General features: G+C 45.2%; 1 protein-coding gene and 1 long non-coding RNA gene across 3 annotated transcripts in view; one reads left to right on the forward strand and one right to left on the reverse strand.

Annotated features, from left to right (window-relative positions):
- Positions 1-10,095: 10,095 nt before the first annotated feature.
- Positions 10,096-15,631, reverse strand: LOC109282615 (uncharacterized). The gene is made up of 3 exons (XR_002089643.2): positions 15,392-15,631; positions 11,159-11,297; positions 10,096-11,066 (listed from the first exon to the last, which is right to left on the reverse strand). It is a non-coding gene; the product is annotated as an uncharacterized LOC109282615 (long non-coding RNA).
- CPT1A (carnitine palmitoyltransferase 1A) overlaps positions 15,314-25,862 on the forward strand; it is a 68,253-nt gene continuing 57,704 nt past the window's right edge. For both annotated transcript variants that reach the window (XM_006264856.4, XM_014604203.3), the window contains exon 1: positions 15,314-15,420. The gene's annotated coding sequence lies outside the window, so the exon portion shown is untranslated. The remainder of the gene's footprint in view (positions 15,421-25,862) is intronic.

Below are 25,862 nucleotides of genomic sequence, written 5' to 3' on the forward strand. Positions count from 1 at the left end.
CTGCCCACTTTCTAAGCCTATAAGGTCAGCCTGGATCACCTGTCCTCAGGTGTGGATGCTCTACTCCAAAGTTCGGTGTCGTTGGCAAAATCGGCCAGTCTGCTTCTGACACCAGTGTCCACATTGTTAATAAAGACGCTAAAGAGTATAGGTCCAAAGACGGAGCTTTGGGGGACACCACTGGTCATGGAGCACCATGATGATTCATTTCCATCGACTACCATTCTCTGGGTCCAACCTCAGAGCCAATTCCCCAGCCATCGGACTGTGATGTAGCCGAAGCCGCAGTTGGCCAATTTTTTTCATGAGGAGATCATGGGACACCAGATCAAAAGCTTTTTTAAAGTCCAGATATATGATGTCAATCTCTTCTCCCTTGTCCAGATGATATGTCATCTGGTCATAGAAGGAAATGAGATTGGTAAGGCAAGACCTACCCACAACAAACCCATGCTGGCTGTCCCTCAGGATGTTGCCATCAGCCAGCTTGTCAAGAATGGTTTCTTTGATAATTTTTTCCAAAATCTTTGTAGGTATTGAGGTCAAGCTGATTGGCCTGTAGTTCCCCAGATTTACTTTTCTCTTTTTCTTGAAGAAGGGCACCACATTGGCCTTCTTCCAATCTTTGGGTACTTACATGAGCACCACACATTCTTGAATATCCTGGACAATGGCTGGGCTATGATGCCTGCCAGCTCCTTAAGTACTCTGGGGTGCAATCTATTAGGACCAGCTAACTTGAAGGTGTCCAGCCTCTCAAGGTGTTCCTTTACAAGGTCTGTACCAATGTTGGGTATAAATTCACCCTCACCCTGGCTGTCCTGCATCGTGTTAGGTAGGGCAGTCCTTTTGGGCTGGTGAAAAACCAACGCAAAGTACCTATTAAGCAGGTTGGCTTTTTCCTGGGTGTCAGTTGTCAGTTGTCCCATTTGGTTTAGCAGGGGTCCAATGTTGCCCTTGCTTTTCTTCCGACTCCCCGCATATCTGAAAAAGGACTTTTTATTGTCCTTGATACGTGTAGCCAGTTGGAGTTCGGTTACAGCCTTGGCTTTCCTAGTTCACTCCCTACAGGTATGGATCAGTACAGAATACTCCTCCTTAGTGGTGATTCCTGTCTTCCATCCTTTATACGCCTCTCTTTTTACCTATCTCACAGTCAGGTCAGAAAGGGAATGATCAGGACAGCCAGGAACTGTAGGACCTGGCGTAGGAATTCTATGGCTGACAGCTATGCTAAAACTACTATGGAGGAAGCCTGTACCACTAGGCCTGCTTGAAACTGCAGCAGAAGGGAATGATATCAGCAAGTGTGGTATTTGCAATATGACTGTGTAATTAAATCTTCCTGCTATGCTGGGCAGAGCCAGAAGCCTCTCTCTGTCATTTAATCTCCTCTCTCCTCACCTCTTTACTTTAAATGGAAGCTATTTTGGAGACTTAAAGCATTGACCACCAGACACATATTACTACCTCTTCTCCCAGACACTTCTTCATTATATTACTACACCCTAATCAGACCACTACAGGCTTGTCCCTCACCACCTGCACTCATTCAAGCTGTTAGTGCTTTCTGGGGGCAAAAATTACATAAAGATCATGGCATCTAAAATTGCCTCATTGTTGCTGCAGGCAAATGAATAGGTAGAATAGAAATAGAAAAGGTAAAGTGGCATGTCATTTCATTAATGTGCCCGATTTTAACGCAGTTGGGACTTCATGAGGTATGCTGTCCAGATTGGGCTACAGAAATACTTCAAATTTTGTATATAGTTTAAGGCACTGTAATATATTTGAACTTAGAACAAATAGTGCAGATTGTTGTCAGTTTTCCAGTCCACTCAATGTTGATCTATAAGGGTAGTAAAAGAGAAATTAAGACAATGATAATTTCATTTCTACCTGTTTCAAATGAGCTTTAGTTAAAGCACACACCCCCCAACGCCATTTTGAAGCATGGGACACTGACTACACAAGGCGCTGCAGGCACTTTAATTAGAGCAGCTTCTGAGAGTCACTCCTCTAATTAAAGAGCCCCCACCACCACAAAGCATGTATAAAGATGCCTTTAGAGACTAACTGGTTCAGAGAGGTATGAGCTTCCCAAGCAATAGCCTGTTTGTCAGATGCTAGGAATGAACTGGTAGAAAGGGGGTAGGAGAAGGGAGGGAGGAAAGGAGCTCAGGAATGTTCCTTACAACAGCCATGCATGACTTCTGTTGTTTAGACTGCATTCTTTTTTCAGTTGTTTTTGTTTTTATTGAAGAAACATTGTTGCCAATGGCTTTTTCATATGAATATATTCTCGTTCTAAAACCTTTCTGAAAAGCTTATTTCAGATTCCGGTTAATTCTTAAATTTATAATATCAATTGCTCTGCACCATGAAATCCTAATAAACATCAAACCAAAACCCATTCCATTGGCTATAGAGCTTTTGTTGTCAAAGTAGGAACACAAGAGCATCTATGATCCTGGTCCTTTGATCACCCATGGGTGTCTCGTGCCTCTTGAGTCAGGGGGGCACGTGCCCCGCCCCCCCCCCAGCACCAGTCAGTGACCGGGGTGGGGGGAGGTCCCCCAGCGGCCAATCCGGCTGGCCGGGGGGACTGATCTCACTCACAGTAAAAGCGGCTGCGCAGCTTCTGGAACTCCAGCAGCCACTTTCGCTGGTGGCCGTGCTCCCCAGCTGGCACTCGCAGGGGTGCTCCTGCCTGCCCCCCTGTCTGCTGGCTACACAGGCCTGACAGGGGGTGCACCGGCATTCTCAGGGGGTGCACATGCACCCCCACGCATCCTCTATGCGTCTCCCTGATGAGGGACAAACTGAGGCAACTGTAGAATGAGTTCTGCATGGATTTCTATGAAAGTTATTTTTGGCATCCCAAAGTTGCCATATTCTATATCATTGTTGAGTCCCACCGGTCCTTGCTAGATGGCTGAACCCAGAAGCACTGTCCCCAGTAAAAGTATACCAACTAAATGTTCTGCAGAAGGAAATGCTTGCTTTCATCCATCCGTTTCTCTTCCTCCTCCATGAGCTGTATCACCACAGCATCAACATCTGTATGGAATAGCAGAGGCTAGAACCAAATACATCTGCCTATGTAACTCAAAGTACATGACCACAGCAGGTCATCGAGTCCCACCCCCTGCTCCAGGTGGGAACATCCCTGTCTAAACCACCACAGACATGTTTGTAATCTGTACTTAAAAGCTTGCAGCAATGGAGATTCTGCACTTCTGAGGAATCTGATCTGTTGTTTAACCAGGGCCATAGCTAAAAGCTTCTTCCACGTATATAATCTAGATCTCTCTTGTTGCACTTTATTACTACTTGCCCTGTCCCATATGAACACAAAGAAAAATTGGTCATCATTTAAAACAATCCATTTTGAATTTGAAGACAGTTATCACCCAATCTTCTTTTTTCTAGACTAAATCATCACAATTCTTCCAGCCTTTCCTCATATGTCATATTTTAGATCTCTAATAATTTTTGTTGCTCTCCTCTGGACTCTCTAACTCATTCACATCTTTCTTCAAGTTCAGTACCCAAAACTGGACTCAGTACTCAAGGTAACGCTTTACCAGTGTTGAAGGAAAATAAAACAGGGGTGTCAAACTTGTCCTTGGGCCAGTCCAAACTACAGTGTTCTTCCTAGATCCATGGGTCCAGCAACACCTGCAGCAGGTGTGGCAACTGGAGGTGTAACCCCTTCTGTGTGCATCATCTTGTTCTTATTAACAACTGTTGTGATTGTACTGCTCAATGTTAAGGCTTTCATGCTGTCTGACAGCATTTTGAGGATGGCAGTAGCAAAATTAATGGATGCCAGATGGGGAATCACAGGTATATTTTTAGTTTGACCTCAAAACCAAGAATTTCTTCAGCTTCCAGTAGGCATCCCAGAATGCACAATGAGAAAAATCACAGCGTACAGAGCAGAGTAGCAAAACATGGCATTCTGGGATATTGGTCCAGTACAGTCAGGTGGAAACAGTGTTTAACAAAGAGAATATCCTATCCTATCCTATCCTATCCTATCCTATCCTATCCTATCCTATCCTAAGTGGTGTGGATGCATTTTAGTTTGCTGTAATTAAAGTGCTATGTTTAGGTGAATAAAATATCAGTGTAGCATTCCTGTGTATATACTATCTGTCAGGACTTCAGGCCCAGAAAGATATTTAAAATTAAAAGTTATTTCATTCACACAGACATCCAATTGTGTACAGTTCAGGTTTCTTGCCACCTAAAATGGCAAATGGCCACTGGGGCTTCAGACTGGGAACTATTATAGAAGTGGGACAGACAGCATGGATACCTACCAAACAGGCTTAATATTAGTAATGATTATTTGTTTTGCAGTAGTAACCGGAGACTCAAACAGGTATTAACGTCCTCTTGTGCTTGGCACTATAGAATCGTGCAGTAAGAGTCAGTTCCTGCTGACTTTACATTCTAACAGTTTGTCTATACCGCAGCAGTGGTGTTTACTTGCAGGAGGGTTAGGCTTGACCTGCCTGATCAAGTCTGTAGGCCCACTCCAAACTCAGAGATACATCAGGGAGGCTTCTTCTGGCCCCTGTAGCTACATCTTTCTTCATTTTTGTTCTTTTACCCTTTTTTATTGTAGGCATGAAAAATAAATTGATTTGGTAAAAGACATGGTATAGCATTTTAGTCTGCAGTGAAAACTAAAACTAATGACCCTAGTTCTGTAACAATCACTTTGCACACTTTGCACACTAAAATCCTCCAGCAGGGCTACTGACTTCTCTCCCATCAGCTGTGACCCACATTAGCTAAATCCTGAATGATTGTATGTATGCATACCACAGAGCTCCAAAGCAGGTTGAATGAGTCAGGTCAAAAACCAGAGGAAAGGGGTTATAATACCACTTGTCCTGATGCTGATGTCTTGATGCTAGTCTCCCTTTGAAGACGTGAAAATTCTGCCACTGAAAAAGTAGTATAATATCATAGGAACACTGAATGTAAAACTGAAAGGGATCCCTTGAGCTATTGTGTCTTGCTATCACTGGCAGACACATCATATAATCCCTTTCATATATTGAGCAAGCTTCATTTTAAAGTTAGGGTTCTGGGCCGTTATAACTCTATGCTAAGGCAAAACAATAATTTGACACTTGCTGTCAGTGGAAATAAAACTTAAATTTGCTTTTTGCCAGTATTCAAGGCAGTGAAGCATAAGCAACTGAATGGTCATTGTAAACAAACAAATCTATTCTGAACACAATCAGATTATTTAGATTACAAACTCTTCAGGGACAGTGACTTTACAATTTGTACAGCACAGCTCCAATAGTACCTGTTTAAGGTACTTATGTGACCTCCCCCCCCGCGCAAAATCACTACAGTACTGAGATTCTCAGCATTTTTATTTTGCCTTCAACCCCTCCTTTCACCTCCATACTCCCTGCCCCACTCCTACCCCACAAGGGAGGGAAATGATGTTATCACATTTCTACAGCTGGAGAACTAAGACATGAGAAATTAAGGCCTAGATTCTCAAAGAGATGTAAGCACCTAACTCCTACTTAAATCAAATATGTATTAGGTGTCTTCAGACAGTTTGTGTAAGTCAAGTTTCTTTCTCTGACTGGGCTCTCTGAGCCATGTCTCAGAACTAGTATAAAACAAATAATAGCCTATAATAGTACTATTTGTACAAATATTGACAAACAAGTATTCTCCCTATTCTTTCAGGTCTGACAGTTAAACAGTTGTTGACTGGACCAGGTGTGTGTTCAGTCTCATGGGGTTCCTTCCTCACAGGTCTGAAAATTTGGCAGTGGGCTAGTGGTGGCACTGCTCCCCCACTGCCAAACTTCTGGACCCACAGGGAGCCTGCAGGCCAGAGAGAGTGGCCTTGTGCCCTAGATTGGGCATGCAAGGGCAGCATGGGTTCCCAGGGCCCAATCCTGATGCCTGCTGGCAGTGGCATGGGTCCCCAGGGCCCAATCCTGGGAAGTAGGGCAGCACAGTGCCCCTGGGTCTGATCTCAGAATGTGATATGGTGTGGGGCCCTATCCCAGCACGCAGGTGCAAGGCCCTGGGGCCTGATCTTGGCACATGGGGCCAGCCTGCGGCCTGCTGCCCGGTGTATAGGGTCAGGCAGAGGCAGCACGGGGCCAGATTCTGGCACATATGGCTGATCTAGCTTGCAGACTGGCCTGCATGATTCATATGGCCCTCAGGGTCAGTGTACTAGATGCTAGTAGTGCTGTAAGGCAGGGTAGATTTACATTTTATAGACTAAATAAATCAGAGATGTATAGCATGAGCTTTTCTGAGCCTGAGTTCACTTTACCAAATGCTGTGAAAGGATATGCACAAAGCAGTCCGTCAAATACAGAGTTACAAAAGACAGGGAAGGAAGGAATGAAGGGGAGAAAGGAGAGAGGGGAGGAGAAGCAATACTGGGTGGGGCAATCAGGTGATAAACCCACAGGGATAAAAGGGTCACAAAAGCCCACAAAATCCAGATAATGGAATAAGAATCCATTGCTCCTGTTTAGACCATACTTAACGTACTTAACATAATCCAGTCTAGGGATGGTTTCTTGTTCCACTATTTTGTGTTCAAGTTTGCTTTCAAGATTTTGTTATCTGAGAACAGTTACCCTGAGGTTAGCAATTCAATATCCACAGGGGTTTAAGTGTTCTGTCACAGGCTTGTGTGTGCCTTTCCGGAACTGATGTCAGATTGGCATTCATTCGTAGCAACATAGACATAGTGATTTGTGCTTGTCTAGCAAAGAAAAAACTGCAGCGTGAAAACTACTATTGTCAGTTTTGGGCCTAACATTTGAAACTGACCCTGTGTTTTTAGCATTAAAAAAGTATGTTAAAAACTTTATGTGGGTGAATATTGCCTGACCAATACCTCTACAAGGGCGGATTACTTCAAATACCTTTGTGCAGAAGGACAATGTATGTAACTATATCTCCCCAGAATCTCTACCATTTCTTCCAAATTGAATACGCTAAAATTCTACTCTTACCTAAAAACTACCATTAATATTTTTGGACTCGAATGAGTTTTCAGTCTTTGGGGATTGTGTCAAGAATATGGCTTCTGATAGAACTCCTAGTGCAACATTAACTATACCTTTTGTTGATATGCATGGTTAGTTTAGAGTGATATTTTTCACTAGTTCCTTAACCTTAGAAAGCCCCACAAAGCCTGGCTATGCTCCATTCTGCTACTGCCAATATGACCTTAGGCACATGTTGTCATGTTGGAAGTATAGCCCTTCATACTCAGGACATGGTCCATTTTCCAGTGTCCTGAGTGACAGTACTGGATGTTTTTGTGACTGGCCATAACATGGAAGGGCAAAAACACTGGGAATAAATATGAAGTAAGGGAAAAGAAAAGTTGGAAGCAAAACAACAGGGGAAGGGAGGGAGGCAATTAAGAAGCAGTAAAAGAAAAGTATAAAAATTGGATTTTTAGATTTCCTTAATCACTTACAATCTAGCATTGGGCCTTGGAAACACATAAGGCATGGCTGTAGAGGCTTGTGGCTACACACTGAGTGGGCCCTGGCCCTTCCTCGTCTCTCTGAATGCAGCTCCTCCACTGTACCGCACTTCAAGCTCTCTACCCCACTGCTGCAACACATGCACAAATAGCTCCTCCTCATCACCTCCTTGGCCCCGGACTCTCCTAGCACTACAGACTGCCCCATACGGCAGTGCTGCATCCCCTGAGACAAGGGCAGAAAGTGAAAGCCAGAGAAAGGAAAGGGAGTCCAGAGACCCCAGCTGCTGCTAGGATGAGGGGAGCAAAAGCTGGAGAGAGCCTGTAGGCTGCAGATTAACCCCACCTGGACAGCCCTGTTAGACTGTTGTCTTAGTCTATGATCCCAAGCTGGCAATAGCAATGGATGAAATCCAAGTGGTTGTGCTGACTCTTCTTTATTTGTCAACTGCCTTTCATGCCTTCAGGTTCTGGCAAGATACAGAACAGCTCTTGGCTGGATCTCTTCTTTCTGATGGAAAGACCCAGAGAGTAATGTTGGATATTCTTGTTTTGTACAAAGTCTTTTTCATGTATGGTGCCAAAGGCATTCTGCTGTCTTTGTCCTTCCCATTCAACATGTATTGCAAGAAAGCAGGGAAGATAAGGAGTCATTGTGGTCTGTAATGTCTCTAGTATGCAGGTATAATTTTATTTCAATTGGATTTATGTATCAACCTGCTTGGGCACTTTTGAAAATTTCTACATACATTTTTAGACACTTTTAGACACCTTTGTAAATCTAGTCCTTAATGAAAAATGCTGCTGCCTAGTTACCTTGTGGACTTTTCTTGCAGGGAACACATTGTACCTACACTCCATAGACCATACTGGTTTGCAGTTTAATTCTAAAGGCAATCTGGTTTGCGTTCTGTGTCTGGCTGTTTTCTCTTCCTATAATCCCACAACAAATGGGATTAGCTAAAGTCCTCAGACTAACAACTTCCAGGTATAAAACTGAAGGAACTGGAAGCAAGACATTTGTAATGAAGAATCCTTGTGACAGGACCCTAGCTGCTGTAAATAAGCATTGTTTGGCTGAAATGAGTGGAGTTATGTGGCTTTACCCCAGGTGAAGATCTGACTTGTTTTTACTGTAGAACTCATTACCTGATGCTTTAGCAGTGGTTCTCAACCTTTTGCACCTTATGTCCCACCAACTATTATTGGGCTTCCAGGGGAGGTGGTGCTCCCCCCTACCTTGGGGGTCTTTAAGAGAAGGCTGTATAGGCTATGGTCATCTGACCCCAGCACTCTTTCCTGCCTAGGCAGGGGGTTGGACTCGGTATCTGTTGAAGTCCCTTCCGACCCTATGGTTCTATGAACCATTTTGTCAAAAAACCCTGGTCCCACCATGATAAAAACAAACCCCCACAAAATTGCACTGTTCGAGATATCTGTTGATTAATCTATTTGAAGTGAAAACAACTGATTTTTTTCAGTCAGGCAATTAGTTGAAGTCCCACCTACCCAACCTTCAAGTCCCACTGAGAAACACAGCTTTAACAGACCCTAAGTGTGTTGGCTTTCAAAGTGTGCTATAACGTCTACCGGTCTTACAAAATTTTCTTTCAAAGTGGTGAATAGACTACAAGGGGGGTTTGGGCATGGCGAGTTTGGAACATTTGTTAGCATTACCATGGGTTCCAATTGGGAATTTATGTGATTCTGGAATTGTGCTAAATGCCTGAATTCTGAAGAGAGGTGTTTATTTTATTTTATTTTATTTAGAGTGATAAACTTCAAACCACACCCATCTCCTGGTTACCTTTTGTAATTCATGTTGCAATAGTTTAAACACAGATTGCTTATCTTACTTCAAAGAAAATTAACTTATTAAAGAAATCTAAATAGAGTAGTAAAAAAGATAGATCTCTCTGTTGCTATAAAGTTTTATGGTGTGTATCTTTTGGATTCCACTCTCTGCACATTGCTCCTCCCTGTTACTCTTGGGCTACTCTACTCAAGGGTGCACTTCAGGCACTTAACCTTCCAGTAGCCACCTGAAAGGTGTATTGACTGATGACTGTGTATCAAGACAGATTAGTAATTACATCCTTTTATCAGGTAAGAGAAATGGGCGTAATAAGGGCAGAACTCAAGTTGTTTTTCGTTAAGTGCAGGTTGAGTCAATATTGCCCTCCCCTACACACCATATTTAAGGGTAGAGAAAGGTCAAGAGAGGTAGAACACTTTGTTTCAGCCATTTATTATTGAGCCAACACAGACTGGCCCCACTCCTATAAATATTAATGACAGCTGCTAAGATGGCTGACTCATGATTGTTCTATGTAGAAGGAACCTGCGGCCTAGAAAATAGTACATTGGAGTGTGGAGCAAGAGACAGATAAGCCGCTAACTGTTGTTAGTGGTATGTGTAGATCTTGACTGAGATTAGGTCACTCACTGTAACTAGTCACTATAGTGTACATACTTAACTTCTTTTCAAATCAATTGTATTTTTTACTTAAAATGTCTATTTGAGTTTAGGGGTTTAGGCTGTAGCCGTGTTGGTCTAAGGACATAGGCAGACAAGGTTCCCTGGGTGAATTTGATATCTTTTATTAGACCAACCCAAATAGTTGGAGAATAGTTATTAAGCAAGCTTTCGGGTTCAAAAACCCTTCGTCAGGCTAAGGAAGTTTCAGCAGTTGGTGTGTGCTCTTCCCAGATGGAATGAAAAGTAAAGAAGCCAGGGGCTGGGCTGGGGAGTCAGTTGCCAGGCAGATTATAATGTATCAAAAATCCAATGTCTATGTTTAGTCCATGATCTCTAGTATCCAGGAGGTTGATGAAATGGAGCTCATAGGCTCGTCTCTGGAAAGTGTTGTGTAAATTTCCCTTGAGGATCAGGACTGAGAGATTGGAGAGAGAGTGGCCCTCCTGTGAGAAATGTGCCCCCACCGGTAATTGGGTATTTCTGTCTTTGATGGATTTCTGGTGTGCGTTCATTCTGGTGCGCAGTTGTTGTTTGGTCTCTCCTACATATTTTCCATCAGGGCATTTGGTGCATTGGATGAGGTATATTACATTTCTGGAGGTGCAGCTGTAAGATCCTGGGATGCTGATGGCTCTGTTGTGGGGTGTAGTAATTGTGGGGGTGGTGGAGATGTGTTGGCAGGTTTTGCATTTCTTGTCATGGCACGGTCTGGATCCTTTTGGTGTGTTCTGGGCTTGAGGAAGTTTGCTTCTGGTGATGAGGTTGGCGAGATTCAGTGCTTGTTTAAAGGCTAGGATGGGTGGCTCTGGGAAGATCTTTTTAAGAATAGGGTCTCTTTCTAATATGGGTTGCAATTTTTTGAGGATTTTCCATACAGGTTCAAGGGAGGAGTGATATGTCATAACCAGCAGTGTGCGATTTGTGGGGGGTTTTCTTCTGTACTGCAGCAGTTCTTCACATGGTATCCAGGTGGCTCTTTCAAACGTGCGATCTACCTCTCTGGACGAGTGTCCTTGCTGGGTGAAAGCCTATTTGAGTTTAGCACTTTGTAGAGTCTTCCAGCTCTGCCCCCATGACCTTAAACAAAGGCAAGCATGGCCATGTTGAATATTTATATGCAAAGGCATTAACATAGTTAGCCTAGCAACGACACAGGACAATTTCATTACCTTTGTCCCACATTCTTCAGCAAGTGTTCCAGTTCAGCTATTACTAATCTGCCTCCCAAACGGTTTATTGGTGGATAAGTTGCCATTGGACACAGAGTTACCAATGGTAACATCCCAGCTATGAATTGGAATCTTCTTCCTTTGAAAAAAAAGGAGGGAAAGAAAGCTGAAGAAATATAACTGTTCTTGGGCCTGTGAGAAAGGAAATAACATTGAAATGTTTGACTAGCTAATAAACAGGGAAAACATCGGCTTGTAAGAGTAAGCTTGAATCCAAGAATTTCACACTCTACATGCCATGAAGTCTCATGTAATTCAGTTTGATGTCATTCTAGGCAAATTGCCTGACCATGCTAAACCATTTGAGGTGAAAAAAATGGTACGTCAAGGAAAGAACTCAATGGTTAATGTTATATTCTTTCTACACTGGCTGCTCAGATATCCAAATCAGATGCAAGTTAATAGCACTTACTAGTGCCTAAGAGCTAATTTGTCCAAAGGAGGCAAAAGTAATGGAGAATGGATGTTCCAGCTACAGACACAATAGTGTAAGCGAACTCAGAGCAGAGAAGCCATACTGTATATACAGCTAGCTTTAGAAAGGCCCAGGGGCAGCTGTTTGGATGTGGTTAATGTTGGTTGGTACAAATATGTTAAGAGAACTTTTATTTCATGTTGCCTAGGCATAAATATGTTAGAGCTACTGCTGATTATTTAGATCTCCTTGACTTAAAAGAGTCAAACGGAATTCCTGAGGAGTCCTACAGACCCCCACACATGCTACTGTATCTTTGCTGATGGCATTCACATCTTTAGCATCGAGAAACAAGTAAGCTATGGAAAAGAAATCTGAACTGTCTTCACTGGAAAATGTAAAGGCCCCTTTAGCACCACAGGACTTGTTAAGGCCATATTGCATACTGGGAGATGGACCTTAACCCAGATAAGAATGAGTGGCAGCATCCCAGTAGAAGTGTCTTAGCTGGAGATAAGTCATAGGATCCAGAAAGGGTAGCAAGCACTTGAACAGCACTCACTGACATGCTGAAAGACTGAAGGTTTTCCTACTGTCTGTCTCTAATGCTCTGTGGGCAAGGTTGCCAAGTTCACTTATAGTAAGTGGAATTGGGCTTGGTTTTTTTAAAAAGTCACTTTAATTTTTTGAGTCGTAGGTTGCAGGTTTTGGGGCTTGTATTATATGGAAGGCACATATTTGGGGCTTTTTTGTAATAGGTGGCTTAAACCAAAAAAGTTATAGTGCAGGGGTGGGCAAAATGGTGGATCCGGCCAGTGCCTGGACTCCATTTCTCAACAGCCCCTGCCTGCGTGGCAGGGGCTGGTTTCCATGGACACCCCAGCAGCAGCTGCTCTGTGATAGCGCAGGGCTGGGGTTTCTATGGAGACTGGCCCTAGCAGCTCTGGCAGGGCACAGAGCTGCTCTGCAGCCGGGCTGGGATCTTGTGGCAGTGACAACATGGTCCGGAGCTGGGGCAGAGCTGCAGTCTTCATGCCCCGGGCAGGGACGTCCATGCAGCAGATCATGGCTCTGCCCCAGCTCTTTGCAGCAGTGACAGTGTGGTCCAGAGCCAGGGTAGAGCCGTGATCTACTGCCTGCATGCCCCTGCCTAGGGCATACAGGCTGTTGATCACAGCTCTGCCCCAACTCCGGACCACGCTGTCACCACTGCAAGATCCCAGCCCGGCTGTGGAGCAACTCCACGCCCTGCTGCGCACCCTGCCAGCAGGGTGGCTCTGGGGGAGGCTTGGGGGGGGACTGTAGTGACCCCAAGATTCCCCATAGCCCCCTGTATCCACCCCTCCTAGCACTGCTGCTGGCTGTCCTAAATGGGTGGTGATAGGTAAGCCCATCCCATTCCCGCCTGCAGATCAGCCCCCTCTCGGTCCCCCCACCAGGAAGAGGCTGGAACCTTTGCTGCCTGCCAGCACTGCTAAATGTGTAATTTAATATATGCAGCAAAACTAGAACTACTAAAAAAATATGGAATTTGTATAAGCAACCCCACACCCTTCTCTTTGAAATGGATTGGGCTTGTATGGGTTTGTTTTTAAAGGCAGTGCTGCTCTTTTTTCCTGCGAGACTCGGCAACACTGTGGGGATACTGGGGGAAGGAGCATGGCCAAGCTAATGGTGTTAGTAACTCTGGCAATCAGTGTGAGGACAGTTTGTAATTCTAGATTTGTAAGTGAGGTTTGGTCCCATGGCCTCTCTGACCCCGTTTAATGCAGAGCTGCCCAAGCAGTACTGTGTGTCTTGAGCAGTTTAGCTGAAGTAGGCTTGAAGTTGTGACAAAGTGGAAGATCTAGCCTGCTGCTCCCTGATTGATGACAGGCAGCACAAATGGTAGTTGGCAGAGATGACATAAATGACTCCGTTTTGCTTCCAACTGACTGACTCCTTTATAATTAAAATATAGGTGAAAATGCTGATTATGAGCTGAGACATTTAAGAAATCCTCCTACAAATGAAAAGACCAGATTGCATAATTTTTTATGGCAACGGTAAACAACAACCCAAAAAATCCTTTAAAAAAAATCCTTTCAGGCTTCCTGTGTCATATTAAAAGCTAAAAAGGGGAACAAAGCAATTTTTAGAATGTATTTGTAGCTCGTGTGTACACCATGAGAGTAGAAACCATTAACTGTTCTGTGGACAACACCTACTTCCCTCATCTTCCAAACTACATTCATATGTATTAACAGACAAGCAGGAAGCTTCCTGAATCAAAAGAGATAAAGGGGAGGGTGTGGTGCTTCTGCTTTCCACTGTCTTGTCCTTCTGACACCTGCAAGTCCCTTTTTCCTCTTTTACCAGGCAACTTCTCTTTCATTTATTGCATTTTACTTTCACTTTCTTCCAAAAGAAAAAACATCATCATAAACATGCCAGCAACACTAGCATGCTGGGCCTGGATTTGCAGGAGGGAGACTTTTGAAGAGCTGAGGCTTTTCTTGTATGATCCAAGGGTGGGAGAAGGGTTCAGGTCAGGTCTCTGGGATGCAGTTAATTTGTGGTACATGTCTTGTCTGAGGAATTTACTGTCACCTCTTGCAAGTTGTACCCCCATGCCACCTGCTCACATATAAAAATGACAAGGTTCTTTGGGCGAATCTGATATATTTTATTAGACCAACTTAAAGAGTTGGTAAAAAAAATTCTTAGCAAGCTTTTGGGTTTAAAAACCCTTCGTCAGGCTGAAAAAGTATCTGCAGTTGGTGTGTGCTCTTCCTGGGTGGAAGGAATAGTAAAGAGGCCAGAGGCTGGGCTGCAGGCAAGACAGGCAGTCAGTGAAGATGTAAATTGAGGAGTTAGTGGGTGAGACAGGCTGTGGGGAGGAAGGGGGATGAACAAAAATTACTTTTCTGGGGGTAACAACAGTTTAACAAAATGAATTTGTGTTTATGCTACTACACTGCCGATAGACAGTTATTTCCCTTAGGAAAAAAAGGGGTAGAAAAGCCACTCGGATGGTATAAAAAACTGCTTGGGATGTCCCCCATAGCAGCTCAGGGATGACAGGCATTCAACCTGGGCAGCTACCACAGCTGTCTTCACTAAGCTTTCAATGGCTTTAAGTAAGAAAATATCTGGATGGTGCCATGCCCCTGGCTCGCGGCACACCAGCATTGGGGCCAGTTATCTGCCCTACACGACATGGCTGTTTTTTTACCCCTGTTGTGTAAGTCCCCCCCGGGCATTTTACATCCTGGGAGGGTCACACCCCTGCCTGTCTTATTTTTCCAGCACGGGCAGATCTCCAGGGCAGGGCTGAGTCTGGCAGAAGGTGCTTCCAGACTGAAGGAAATCTGCTCCTTTAGTCTAAAATTATTATCTATTTCTTTTTTTGCCTGCTTGATCCTTTTCTATGGAACCCCCTTTGCCTTCCCTCAGCAGCCCCAAGCCCTCCACCCTCACCTCACACAACCCCCTGCACACTCTTCCCTCCCTCTGGCTCAGCCCCGCCCCTTCCCCGCAAAGGGAGCCGCCCCCCAAGCGGCGGGGACTCTGTGCCCAATGGGCGGGGCGAGAGGGGGACGCCTCCCGCCCCGGCCACACCCTCTCCTTGACAGCAGCCTGGAGCTTTGGCCCCGCCCCCCCCGCTGGCGGCTCAACCAATCGGGGCGCAGCCGGCAGTCGCGGCGCTAGCGCTGGGTGTGTGTGCGAGTGAGTGAGCGAGTGAGGGAGCGAGAGGCAAGAAGGGCGTGCGCCGTTACCTCGTTCTGCTGCCGTTGCGGACCTGCCGGTGAGTAACGCGGTCTCCTCAGCACGGGTAGAGGGACGGCCGGGATTGGTTCCCCCACTCCCCTCAGCAGGGGCTCGGACTGCAGTTTCTTGTCGGCGTCGGGGGGATAAACGGTCGGGATAAACGGTCGGAGCCAGCTCCGGCCCTACGGATTGGCTGCCCCCAGCGTTCTACTCCTGCTGCGTCAGCTGCCGCCGCCGCAGCTGGGGGGTGTGAGGCCGCTGTGTGCACGCTGCCCTCCTCTGGGAGAGGGTGGGGGGAGCTCCTTTCCCTGCTGCCAAGTGCCCTGTTCCTGTCAAACAGCGCCCCCAGGCAGTGCCATGCCGCCCCTGCCCTCACCTGCACATAGAAGGGAAACCCCTATGCAACAGACCGCAGGTCCCTGCGACAGGTTACGTGTATCACGCAGTTGTCCAGCAAATGGCTCCACAAATTGAGACCAGCCCCACATGCCAGGTGATGGTCATGGGGTCGACTGGAGAATGGCGCCATAACGGCGATTATCGCACAGTTGGCACGTGTATCCATGCTTCACCAGCCAAGTGGTTATCACACAGTTTGCGGGTGAATCGCACCATAAATTGAGACCCGCTGCATGGGAAGGGTGATTATCACACTGTTCGCTGGGGAATCGTGCCATAGGTTGAGACCGGCCACATGTGCATGGTGATTATCACGCAGTACACTGGTGAGTCGTGCCATAAATTGAGACCGGCCACATGTGCATGGTGATTATCACGCAGTACACTGGTGAGTCGTGCCATAAATTGAGACCAGCCACATGTGCCAAGTGAGTATCGTATGGGTCACTGGTGAATGTGCCATAAATTGAGACTACCACACGTGCCAGGCGATTATCACAGGTTGAAAAGGATGATCCAGCTAGAAAAAGAGACATCCAGCTATAAAGCTAGTGCTTGAAAAGATGTACTGACTCTGTAGCTGGTTTCTATCATGCTTTCATTTGAATGTGGAGTAGGGCTCACTAGAATCATAGCGAAGCAGGGCTGGAAGGGACTTCCAGAAGTCATCTAGTCCAACCCCCTGCCTGAGGCAAGGTCATCCCTATCCAAATCATCCTGTACAAATCTGTTATCTAACTTCATAGTAAAATTACATTGTCCATCCTGACATGAGGCAACACACACACAATGCCTTAACCCGCCACAGGTAAAGCAGGTGGACCATGGCAGCAAAATGATGAATCTTTGCATTTGGTGAATGTATTTGGAATGTTAGGGGAAGGGGTATTCAGCCTCCCCCCAACCCCTACAGGACAGATCCAGTCCACAGAGCCCTGTCATCCAGCCCATGGGGTTCCCCAAGGGTCTGAAAATTTGGTGGCAGCCTTACTTAATTGCTGCCAGATTTCTAAACCCAGGGGAGTGCCATGGGCTAGAGAGTGCAGCCTATGCATGTTAGGTTGGGTGGTGTGAGGCTGATTGGGGTGGTGCAGAGCCAAAAAGTTGAGCACCACCATGTTAGAGCATTTAAGCTATAAGTAAAGGGTCTGTGGAGCCATGGCACAGCAACAACAAAAAAGTGTTACACGGCTAATCACCTGTAAGTCATGGTTAAAATGTTCCACTTAATTTCTACCTTGTGAACTGCTTCCATACCCAATTTGTGCCCTGCAGCTGTGTAGGTTGGTTGAGCAGGATGGTAGATTACCAGAGTAAACCTGAACTCTGCAGACAGGTAAAGGTAATTTGATACTGATGAGAAGAATTCCCTGGACATCTGTATCTTGATGCTTTGAATGTATGCAAGGTGGTTTTCAAGGAGCTGTTTGAGGCTGGCATGTGAGACCCTGAAAAGGCAGGACATAGCAAGTGAATGAAGGTTGCGCAAGATTTTTACCCAGTCAACTGTTATGAGTTGCTCTGCACACTTCATATACTTGTTATATAAACTGTGCTTTTCTCATGGCACTCTTTCCTTGATTTGCTGGTTTGTTTTAATGCAATAATGGGTTACTGTTCCAATCTGTTTAGATTATCTGAATGGGGTAGTGGAGCATTTTATACCTGTCAGTACCTTAACTATTAAAATCCAGAAATGACATGGGAGTGAGGCATGTCTTCAGACCTCAGCAGGGTAGCCCATATAAAACACTGCTCAAGATATGATTTAGTATGGTCTCTATCCTGGTACTTCTTTTGTTGGAGATGTGCTGGGGTGATTTCTGGGGGATGAGGGAGGGGTGGAAACGATAGTGTAGACATAGTCCAAACAACTAAAAAAGAAATGTCAAGTATTACGCCTGTTTTTGTCAGCACCTGGTAACTCATCTGTGGTTTATGTGGCCAGTCAATGCACTTTATTCTTGAAAAGGCTGGATTATGGAGCAGAGTACAATAGGCAAGATTGTTCTGTGACTTGTAGTGTCTTTTCAAGTGTGATGTCTGAGTACAGGGAAAATCTGTTTAATGCTTTTAAACTCCTTTTTTCCTCTTAGTTATTGTTTTTCCAGAGTGTCTGGTAACTTGAGTTTCTGGATCTACAAGTATTTTTATCTTAATCATCTTTCATATAATTTATTTCCTTGTTCAACTTAATGGCGAGAAATTTAATTAAAAGGAATACTTGTTCTTATTGTTTACCTGTCAGCAGGTTGCTGTTCCTTTTGGTTGTTTATTAAAAAATATTTTGCAGTATATTTCAATTTGAAAAAACACTATTACTAATATATTAGTAAAATACAGAGTGTAACTCTTTAGATACCTGCTGGCTTTGGAAATTATTAAACTTTGTACCTCTGTATCTTTCTGTCTGCAGTTGAAGAGAGAATTTGGGTATATCAGCTTGAGTAGACAACAGTGAGGAGGCAGAGGAAATCTAGATATATTTGCAGAGCAGAGTCCAGTCCTGAAAAGGTTTCAAGTTCTGCAAGTCTTGGCAGAAATCTAATTGTAAGGGTCCAGGCTTTTTAATGCCTAAGATTTGGAGCGTTAAACATGAATTCAAGAGTTTTCCATTAAATGAGCATTTTATTTTAAAAGGTATCCAGATTGTAGCCATATTGGTCTAAAGGCAAAAGGAATCAAAACTCATAGAAGAGGTTATATCTTTTATTAGACCAACTAGATATTTGCAGACAAATTATTTTATTTCTTTGCAAACTTTCAGGCCCACTGCCTGATGGAGGGTGAGCATGCCCGAAAGCTTGCAAAGAAATAAAATAATTTGTTTGTATATATCTAGTTGGTCTAATAAAAGAGATCACCTCTCCCATGAGTTTTGATTAATTTTATTTTAAAAATCATTTTACAATCGGATACATTATTTTGCTTCCAATTAAGACTTAACTGTAATTAAAAACAATGAGGGGAAAACTGTTTTGTTTTTTTCAGTTTGACTTTGTGCAGAATAACTTTTAAATATCAAACATTGAGTTCAGGGTTGACTTCTATTTTGCTTTCCTTCTTTAAAGGTCTGCTTCATTCATGTCCTGAGGTCTGTCTCTTAGGGTCTTAGGTTGTTTTTTTTCAATGGGGAATGCATTCAAAGTCTGATTTTTAAACTCTCCTGGGATACTAGTAGTGGCACTTCCCAATTTGGTAGAGCTGAAGCAATGAAAAAGGATCTGTAGCCCGCAGCCTAAACGACAAGTTGAGCTTTTGTTGTTCTGCAAAGCATTCTGCAACCGCATAACCTTTTACCTACTTTTCAGAGCTCATCATGTGACTTTTCTGGGCTGTGGAGGAGGGGTGGGGTTTCAAGAAACATCAGTGATCAGTTGCTCAATAGCCTGTGTCCTTCAAGTGACACATCAGCTCCACACAACTGAGCCAGGATTTGAAATCTATTTAAAATATGGAGAGGAAATGTAGGAGACAGGAGTAAGATGAAAAAATGCATTAAAAAAAGGAATTATTTCTGCATGATCTATTGCTTTAGATGTTTACTTGGCAGGAAAAATGTTTAGCTTTTCTATATACAGATATAATGGCAATGTTGGACCTGTCTCCTTAAACAAATATATGATTATGTGAGCAACATTGGAAAATATTCGGTGTCAAAGCAACTTAAGCAGATGTTTAAAAAAATTGGCATACAAATAAGTTGGAACAGTCCTCCATGGTTCCCAGTGTACTACACACTCTTCCCAAACTCCAGATATTTAGGAAGAAAAACCTACTTGAGGATTATTAAAAGGCAGTCTTGCTTCCCTTGCACAAATCAACTTTTTTGTATGGTCTCTTTAAATGATGGTATCAGTGTTTGGGTCTGTTTTGATCTGTCTTTAGCTCACTTCCTTTGTTACTCGCACATCCTGAGCAGAGAGGTAATATGCTGCCTAGAAATAACTAGAGTTTTTGCCTCTGTTGGCCCTGCTTAGCAGCTTCATCAATAGCTGTGCATTCTCCAGGGGCTGGAAACTCTTGTCTAGGAACAGTGGCATTTTAGTTATAAACAACGTGACGTATACAGGTTAAACATTGCAATTCTTTAATTGTAGGAATATAATAATAGAACTAATTTGTGGAATCAGGATTCCTGTAATCTAAATGCTTTAGGTGTGTCTTTCACAACAATAAAAAGGCCTTCCACCCTTTTCTTGCTGAAACATTTACAATGTTTCAGTTTTGCAGGGATGGCTCTCAGCAGAGATCTACTGTGAGTGTTTTTTGCATGAATGTTCAGTATGACATGCATTACAATTCAGGCCTGTAGTAATGCCATTCTAAATGTTCATATTGCAGAATCTGAACAGAAAATAAGGAAGATACATTTTTCTAATAGTATTTTCCTGTGAATTGATTGTAGAATTTTACAGCAGTTGTGCTTCTGGACAGATTTAGAGTATAGGTAGGCAAGCATGATATTGGACCACTTGTTATAGTGGGATAACTCTGCTTTATTTATTTATGTATTTATTTCTTTTTAACATATAGCTTGCTGCTGTGGAAAGCAGGTTGAGTGATTGGTTAAGTTTTGAGAACGAAGTCCTCTGGTACCCACAGCTCAGCCTGCCTCAGTCAAGTATCCCTACATATCTTTGCCAAAGTGCTTTTGACTGGGCGATGGGAAAACTTATCTTCTGTGGCTTCTCTGCTTCTTTCGTATGACAAAAACAGTGTCCGTATCTTTATCTTTGTGTGCTTTGGCGTTTTTGTTGTTTCGGGAGCTCTTGGCCATCAAAGATGTTACCAGGGTTCACTACCTGGAAGTGGCTCTTCTCTGCTGAGACTGCCAGTGAAGGTTTTAATTTTGACAATGGCTTGAGGTATTGACTTACGTTACCAGAAACTCAATTTCTGTCTTGGTGTCCAAACAGACATAAAGTAAAATGGCTTTTACTTATCCAGAACCAATTTTGAATTCATGACAGTTACAATGCTCTTAATCACTCTTCCCAGCCAATACCCTTTTTATACCTGGTCAAATAATTCAAATATTATAAAAGCCTTAATCTGTGTGTCTGTCTGACAGCCAGCCAATCAGAGTACGAAGTAGCGTTGGGACAAGTGGCAGTATGCCACCATGATGGTGGGGACACAGGGAATGGAGTGGGGGGGGGCGAGGCCGGCTGTGCTGGCCTTGCCACCCTGCCCTGCCCCTGCAGGTGGCAACGATGGAGCAGAGGGGGGGGCAAGGCCACCAGAGCTGACCTTTTCCTCCCCCTCGCTCCCCCCCGCAGGTAACAGCAGTGGCGGTGCAGGGGGGAGCGGGACGCCATGGGGGGGGGGGGCAAAGCCACCAGCTCCGGCCTTGGCCCACCCCTCCCCCCTTCTGTTGTTGCTGCCTGCAGGGCTGACCTGGCAGCGGTGGGGGGAGGAGCAACCTGACACAGGGTGGGGGGAAGGGGTGGGCGTGCTGCGGTGGTGGCAGTGGGTGAAGGGGAGGAGCGGGCCCAGGCCTGATGTGGGTGGGGGCAGGCCCAATGCAATGTGGTGGGGGGAGCAACGGGCCCAGCCTCATGCAGCAGTGGCTGGGGGAGGGGAGGAGTGTGCCTTCTCTCCCCCTTGGGCCTGGGCCCGCTGTTCTCCCCCCTGCCACGGTGGCCCAGCCCTTCCCCGCATCAGGCCCGTACAGCCAGGATGGGATGAGGGAAGTGGGCCTGGACTGGGGGTAGGGGGGCACAGGGCTCCATCCCTGCCCCCTCTCCCCCCTTTTCCCCTGTCATTCTTGATGGGCAATTGGCTAGTCCAACATAAAACTGACTAAGTTTTGGATCAATTCCTTTAAAAAATAAGTTCTATGTTTCATAATGGACATCCAAAGCAGCATGCTACTGCTAGAAGAAAAACAATTTTTTCTTAGAACTCTTTTGATATATAAAGATTAAGAATAACAAAAACTAGTACAGTTTCTTGCCTGAGTGTGTGTATGTCTTTCAGATATTTTTTGTCCACCAAATGATGTTGTTTTCCCTTCAGAGTTGCTTTAAATAGGGATACTTCATGATTGCTAATATGATAGGGAAAATAGTTTGGAGCTGGCATCATCATGCACTGTGTATATTAGCTAAATTGATTTTATTTCTTAGATATTGTTGGATGTAGTGGATGTGTTTGTTTCCGCCTATCCACTCCATATGTGCTCTGACATGCTGAATGAAGACAGTTCAGCAAGAGAAATGGGACTGACGTTTTAGCATTCACACAAATACGTTAAGGGTGCAAATGGTTAAATTGTTTACATTTAAACAACAATTATATTTATGCCATTTTCCACTTACCGTTTACTGTTTAGTTTGACAGGAATGGCACTAGCCCTGACCCCAGCCACTTATGTCTTCATTTTGCTCCTGGCGCTGTGTGGGCCCCAGACTGCTGGCGGGTGCCACTGAGCCACTAGGGGGCACTGCCTAACTGCACAGCCACAGCTTCCCCTGACCCCTGTTGGCAGGGGCTGGGGCTGTGGATGGAACCAGGGCTGTGAACTTTTCCTGTGCCCAGATCTTGCCACCACAGGGAGGGAGGTGCTGGACCCCCACAGGGGTCAAGCGGTGCTTCCTTTTGCAGCAGCAAGACTCCAGGCCCTGTAATAGGTCTCTTTGGCCCCCTTGCAGTGGCGGGGCCCAGGCAGGGTAACAGGCACTGGGCTCCCTGCACCTTCCACCGTGCTTGTGCTGCTGTGGCCCATACCTGGAAGGCTCCTTCGCTTTAGCAGGCCAGGCCCTTCCCAGCTTGCCCTGGGGGAAGGGGGGGGGGTCTGGTGCCAGTGGGATGGCCTCCCCCTGGGCATACTGCATCCTTCCCCCTCTTGCCCATGGCACTATAGCCATGTGGGGCCTGGCCCAGCTCTGAGGCGTGATTGAGGACATAGTTTGCTCAGACTGAGGAGGCGCTGGAGCAGGTGGCACCATGTCTGAGGGGTCACCACTAGCCCCTCACACAATGATGTGGCCCCAGGGCATTCCTGAGGGGCGGTGGTGCAGCAGGGGTCCTGGGGGGAAGATTAGGACTGCAACAGCAGCCTCCCAGACTGGAGCTGCTACCCCACTGCCCAGACTGGGGAGCTGCTACCCCACTGCCCAGCCTCCCAGAGTGGAGCTGCTATCCCACCCTAGGGCTGTGCTCACTGTACGAGGGACCAGCGGCAAACTGTCATGTGCGATGCCACTGTTTGCTCTGGCTACCACAGCACCTCCTTGAGTTGAGCCATCTGCATGCTCAGACGCGCTCAGAGCTGGGCCAGGCCCTGCAATCCCAGTGCCATGGATGGGAGGGGGAAGGACGCAGTGTGCCTGGTGGAGGCTGCCCCACTGGGACCAGACCCGCCACTTCCCCTTTCCGGGTCCAGGCCGTAGCGGCACAATTGCAGCAGGAGGTACAGGGAGCCCCTTGCCCTGCCTGGGTCCCAGCACAGGGCTGGGAGTCTCACTGCTGTGGCAGGAAGGCCCTGCCTGACCACTGTGGTGGGGCCCAGCACCTCCTTCCCTCCCTTTCTCCCTATGATGGTGGGGTCTGGGCACAGGAGAGGTCCAAAGGCCTAGCCCCTGCCCATGGGGGCAAGGGGAAGCTATGGCTGTGCAGCTAGGCAGCACCCCTTAGTGGCTCAGCGGTGCCCACCGCCTCCTGTCAGTGGCCTGAGGCCTGCACAGTGCTGGGCATACAGTGAAGACATAAGGGGCTGGGGCCATTTCTGTTAGTGGTCACTAAACTAGGTATGAGTTATCAGGTGTGGGGGGTGGTTTGGGGGAGGATGCAGGTGGGTGACAGGGTGTGTGGGAGGGTGTGTGTGGGTGGGGTGTGGGTATGATGGGATGTGCATGACAGCTGTCCTTTGTACCCTTCCCATGGTGCTCAGCCCCCACCAGCAGCACATGGCAGCCCTTGGGGAACTTACATGGCCCACAGCAGTTGTAGTCCCCCAGTGGCTTGCAGCTCTGACCAAGTTGCAGGAACTATATGTGGTGGCAGGGAATGGGGCCAGGTAGGCCCAGCTCCATCACGTGGGGCTGACTCCGTTATGCACAGCTTCCTACCACTATTGGCTGAGTCCTGGGAGCTGCACGTGGTGACAGGGAGCAGGGCCAGGCCATCAGCTCCATCTCACGCAGCTCCCAGCCAAGCCATGGCCCTCCTGTGGGTGACACTAGGAATGCAGCATGCTAACTCAACAGGAATGGGTAGGGCTCAGTGCCATGCCAAGGGCAGGAAAGGCAGCTGCAGTCCAGATCTGTCCTTGGTCCCATCTATGTATAGATAGAGGTTCCATATGTCAACTTCACTAGGTTTTCAACCTCTTCCTCCACAAGTTACCTTGACCAAATTCAGAAAGAGGTACAGGACAATACCAAGGTATAAAAAATGGTAATGTTTCCAAAAGGGGTCCATGTAGAATATAACTGATGTGTACAGAACACTTTCTTAGGTATGCATGGGCTTGCAACAGATCTTCAGTCTTGGTGCACTTGCGACAAATTACTTTTCTTCGGTTCATCAGTGTAGTTTGATCAACTTTGTAGATTCAACTTTTTACCCTGAATAATGCTTGAAATATTGCTTCCCTGAAGGGGTAATATTGACAGCACTAGATGAGCTCTAGTTATGAGTGGGTGATGTAAGCATGGAAAGGATTCGAGCTGTGGTTTGAACCTCAGGACTGCATGAAAATAAGAGAATTTTAAAATTGATGTTGAGTGACCTGAGGGGGCTTTATCTCAAGAGTCCCTTTGCTCAAACAACTCTACCTGGAGCACTAACTCCTCCCTGAAGTTTCGTGAGTCTCAGTGATATTAAAGGAGAGCCAGCATAAAGGTTTTAGAACCCTTGAAAAATGTTAAATGACCTCAGTCTTAATTATAGTGGTTCTCCCATTCTGATATAATTGTTTCACTAGGAAGTCTGTCAATTTAGCTTAGTTCTCATCCAAGTGAAATGGTAGTTAAACCTCATCATGTTTCTTTGATTCAGTATGAATATCTGAAACATTTTGTTTATGCCCCTGCTATTTCTATCTGAATTCCTTTTATTCTATCTTCATGACAATGCCATCAGTCATCTGATAGGCAAAGCATATTGGTAGTTAATTGAGTTTCTGTTGTAGCAAAATTTGTTTAAGACAATTCTCTGAAGTAAACATTTGTCTTTGATTCAGAAAGTTTCTATCAACAATGTATGTTTGCTTAATCTTCTGGAAAGACAACTTCTCAGTCATTTGCAGTAAATAGTTGCAGTGACAAAAATTGATTAGAGTGAGGATTCTTGCTGAAGTTGAGTAGGGTAATTAGGCAAGACTAAGGATAAGTAGAATGTGAGGAAAACAAAGTGCTTCTCTGAAATGGAATTTTTAAGTGGATAATAGTGTATAAGGAGTCTTTACAGGCTTGTTTAGAAGTCAGCTCTTTCAAGGATACAAATCATATGACGGGTGAATGAAACATCTTCCTTGATTCTGGCCTTAGTTTCTTGCTACCTTTTTTTTTTAACCTGGAAACTTTAATACTTGTTACTTCCCTGTAATATATAACTAATAGAACATTTTGTCTTTTCTATGTGGATCTCCCTTTAAGTGCTTTGGAGTCAAGCGTTTCTTCATGTCATCTACTGAAAAGTCTTGTTCTATAACAGGATCTGTGAGAACCAGGCTTCTTGGTGCACCACAAAGTAGCCTCACACCAATCTCTTTTCTTTTCCCTAAGAAAAGCTAAGCTTTCTGCTTTGTGTTGTGTGTTCCCTGACCAAGCTGATGCTTTGCTTTCTGCTTCCTGCCTGATCTTCTACTCAGTTTTCTGCTTCCTACCCTATCTGTAGGCTTAGCAGAATTCAATTTTTTTATTATTTCACCATCTAAAATCAATGTTTATTTTTAAGCATTTGTTTTGATTTTTTATGGAATGACAGTTTCTTTGGATTGCACAACTTAGGGGTGTTTTTCGATTTTTATCAATTCAGTGCACACAAGCATATGCAGTAGCTGCTACAGGAGCTTAGGTCTGTGCCAATAAGGCTGTATTGGGAGTTCTTGGCTCCCAGGAAATGCCAGTA

Source organism: Alligator mississippiensis, chromosome 2 (genome assembly GCF_030867095.1).
Source record: "Alligator mississippiensis isolate rAllMis1 chromosome 2, rAllMis1, whole genome shotgun sequence".
Classification (NCBI taxonomy): domain Eukaryota; kingdom Metazoa; phylum Chordata; order Crocodylia; family Alligatoridae; genus Alligator; species Alligator mississippiensis.